Source organism: Rhagoletis pomonella, unplaced genomic scaffold (genome assembly GCF_013731165.1).
Source record: "Rhagoletis pomonella isolate Grant_MI unplaced genomic scaffold, Rhpom_1.0 Rhpom_scaffold_00012, whole genome shotgun sequence".
Taxonomy (NCBI): domain Eukaryota; kingdom Metazoa; phylum Arthropoda; class Insecta; order Diptera; family Tephritidae; genus Rhagoletis; species Rhagoletis pomonella.
Genome location: NW_023458566.1, coordinates 6,964,747 through 6,968,047, shown reverse-complemented (window position 1 = coordinate 6,968,047; position 3,301 = coordinate 6,964,747). Strand labels below are relative to the sequence as shown.

At 32.0% G+C, this 3,301-nt stretch overlaps 1 protein-coding gene across 1 annotated transcript in view; it reads left to right on the top strand.

Annotated features, from left to right (window-relative positions):
• Nucleotides 1-3,301, top strand: part of LOC118747743 (GTP-binding protein Rhes) — a 100,314-nt gene that overhangs the window by 7,081 nt on the left and 89,932 nt on the right. The window lies entirely within an intron of this gene.

The window sequence follows — 3,301 nt, the reverse complement described above, 5'->3', positions numbered from 1 at the left end:
AACCACAGTAAAGTTGATTTGTAATGATTTTTGATTTGAAAGATCTTAATTTTTTGCTTAGATTTTGATGTAAACTTTTGACTTGCTTTCAATTAAGAGAAATGAGCGCAAAATAAGAAATAAACACAAAATGATTTACTCGTAATTTACTGTTTATGACTTGTCATAGATGCATATGTATGTGTGTGCTATTTTTAACTACTTACTACTCACCTGTCATGAAGGATAAACGCCGCATCGCTGGAAATGGATGATGGCCCGACGTGTCCAATATATCCAACTGATAGACCTCATTGCGTATGCGATAGAGTTTTCGGTGGAAATCTTCGATGGTTGGGGTGTATGCCTCCTCGTAGCGATTACCCAAAAATCGGGCCACAATCGATGATTTACCCACACGTGATGAGCTGATAAGCGAAGGCATTCGAAAAAAATAAAATAAACGAAATGACAAAAGCGGTAAAAGAAAACAATAAATTCAGTAGTAAATTGTGTTGGTTGGTTGGGGCGTATGAGTAATTAAATAAATTCGGTTTCGACAGCGTTTGCTCATCATTTGCGGGCATTTCACTGGCAGGCAACTTTTTGTAATTTAATTAATTAAGAGCCAGATAAGCGAAATGATTGTGACTGTTCACATTTTTGTGTTTGCGCGGCAACACACCTGAACCTATACCCATATACATATACGTATACAGTGGCGGTCAAAAATGGAGGAACGGTGTTTCGTTTTTAATACTTACAATGCTTTTCAAGCTATAGTTTTTTTGATATTTTTTTATAAAAATATGTTTCATGCTTTAACAAAAACAATATAAATCACGCTAAAAAATCGCACTGATTTGTAATATTTTTTTTTTTTGGCTGACGGCTTTTGCGGTTTTTTTTCATATAAATAGAGAAAATTAGTAAAACCGGCATTGATTTTTTTTTATTTTCCCGCAGACCGTTTGCGCAATAAATTTCCGCAATAAATTCATGTTTATATAAAAAAAAGTACAAAACGCCGTCAACAAAAAAAAAAATTCAAAAATCAATGCGATTTTTTAGCCGCTGAAAACTTGCACTTATTTTACCAGAATTTTATAAACTTGTTAACTGCATACTCAAAAAATTTCTAAAAATTCTAGTTTAAAAGCTCGAGATTTAGATAAAAATTTGTAGATTTTTTTCTGCACAAAATTTGAAAGTGTGATTTATATAGTTTTTGTTAAAGCACGAACCATATTTTTATAAAAAAAATATCAAAAAAATTTTTGCCTGAAAAACATTGTAAATATTAAAAACGAAACACCATTCATCCATTTTTGACCGTCACTGTATGTATGCATAGGGTAGTGAACACATAAGATTACGACTTAAAAACATACACATACATATATACGTATACATTTGTTACTGCTTCTGTATACATTGCCCTTTTCAAATCCTCTTTGCTTTATTTATGTTTTCCTTCTTCGCCTTTTTACTGTAAACTCTGTTTTATACATACATATGTATAAAGATATATATATATATATGTATATTCATATGGCTTTATAGCAGTAGTTGCTTGTTTAGTAGCTACTGATTAGTTCGCGTGTGAAAAGGCACGTGCGTCGAGTGCGGCAATGAATTTCATTGTATTCTTCATTTCATTGTTAACGAGTTTATTTTTGTTAAACGTTTCAATTTTCTTTGGATTGAAATGCTGCTTTTGAGGCACACTTTAAGACGCTCAACAAGTTGCAAGAGCACTTTCACTTTCGACTTGGTAGCAAATATTTGAAATTTTCGGTTTTATAAATATTTAGTTAGCAATTTTTAATATTTATTAGCAATACGCTCACCCTATAACCATCAAAATTTATTTTTATATTTTGATGGAAACTTTGGTGCATAGCATATGGTCTCACAGCAGCAAACAACATACAGTCTAAGATCCGACAAGTGCACGAACTTCTCCCATCTGTTTAATTGATGAAATCTACTTTGTATTAAATTTAACATGTTAATAAATATTTCGCAAGTAGGTTGGCTGAAAAAATCCTGAACAAAATATTTTTAATTAAATATTAAAATTTTTTATTTTTTTGTTTTAAGTTTGCACTCAAACAAATTATATACCAATCGAAAGTATTATGGAATGTGAAAACGTTGGGTTGTCTATTATTTTCTTGGCCTACCTATCGGGTTGGCAGGTATGAACAGGTAAGTAATAATAGTAATTTTTTCTCATATGTTTAACACATTATTTAGGCTTTATCTATGATTTCGATTAGTATATATGAAATTTGTTCATTAAAAAAATATGAATGCAAAATTTAAAAAAATAATAATTTTTGATTATTTAATTAAAAATATCCTGGCCAGAATTTTTTAGCCCATGTATGTATGTACATTTGTAACAAGGGAAATTAAAAGCGGCGAAAATATGAAAAATTAGTCTCCGGGAAAAACGACCTTGAGGGGAACCAGTGAATTTTATATTTACGTTTTTTTATGCAGCTAAAAAATCTGCTTAAGTAGCATCGGCTAAATATGCGTACCGCTAAAATCTGATCGAGTTTTCGGCCCATCCGTTGTCTGCAATATAAACATATTTGGTATTTTTGTAAAGGTAATTTGCCCATTGAAAAGATTTAAGCCGATATTCCCCTATAAAATAAATAGCTCTTATGCTGCCAGGAAGCCACTGAAGTTAACAAAATCTAAGAATTTTAATCAGAGCATAGCCATGCTTAGGCTCTTCAAGGAAAAATTTCAAAAATGCATATGTATGTAGGTAAGTATTTTGAAATAAAATGTTGCTTTGACATTTTTGTATTTCCATATGTAGAAGATCGATCAATCGCGGCGCCAGTTCGAAAATGCCCTATCTCAGAAAACTTTTCAAAAACGCCCTGTTTCATAGTTTGGTTGAAGAACGCCCTATCTCGGTTTCAAATACGGTCCAAAAAAGACCTATCTCAGCACATTTTCAATAAATTTTCATTTGGGATAGGGCGGCTTTGAACCGAATTCTGAGATAGGGAGGTTTTCATTGAAACTCTGAAATAGGATGCTGGATGAACAAAACATTTGGGACAGAAATATTTCGCCATATTTTAGTTGGCGGTTTTTACGTTAGGAAATTCGTCCGAGTACGAAAAATGCTATACCGGCTAAATTTAGTAGTGCTGGATGTCATGGCAAGAAGCGTTTTAAGGGAAGGTAAATTTTAATATTGGATATTTTTTTATGAAATACTAAGTAGTTTTGAGGAATCTGAGCTGTCCATTCATTGGTGTAACTAAATCAAAGTAACACGGATTTTAACACC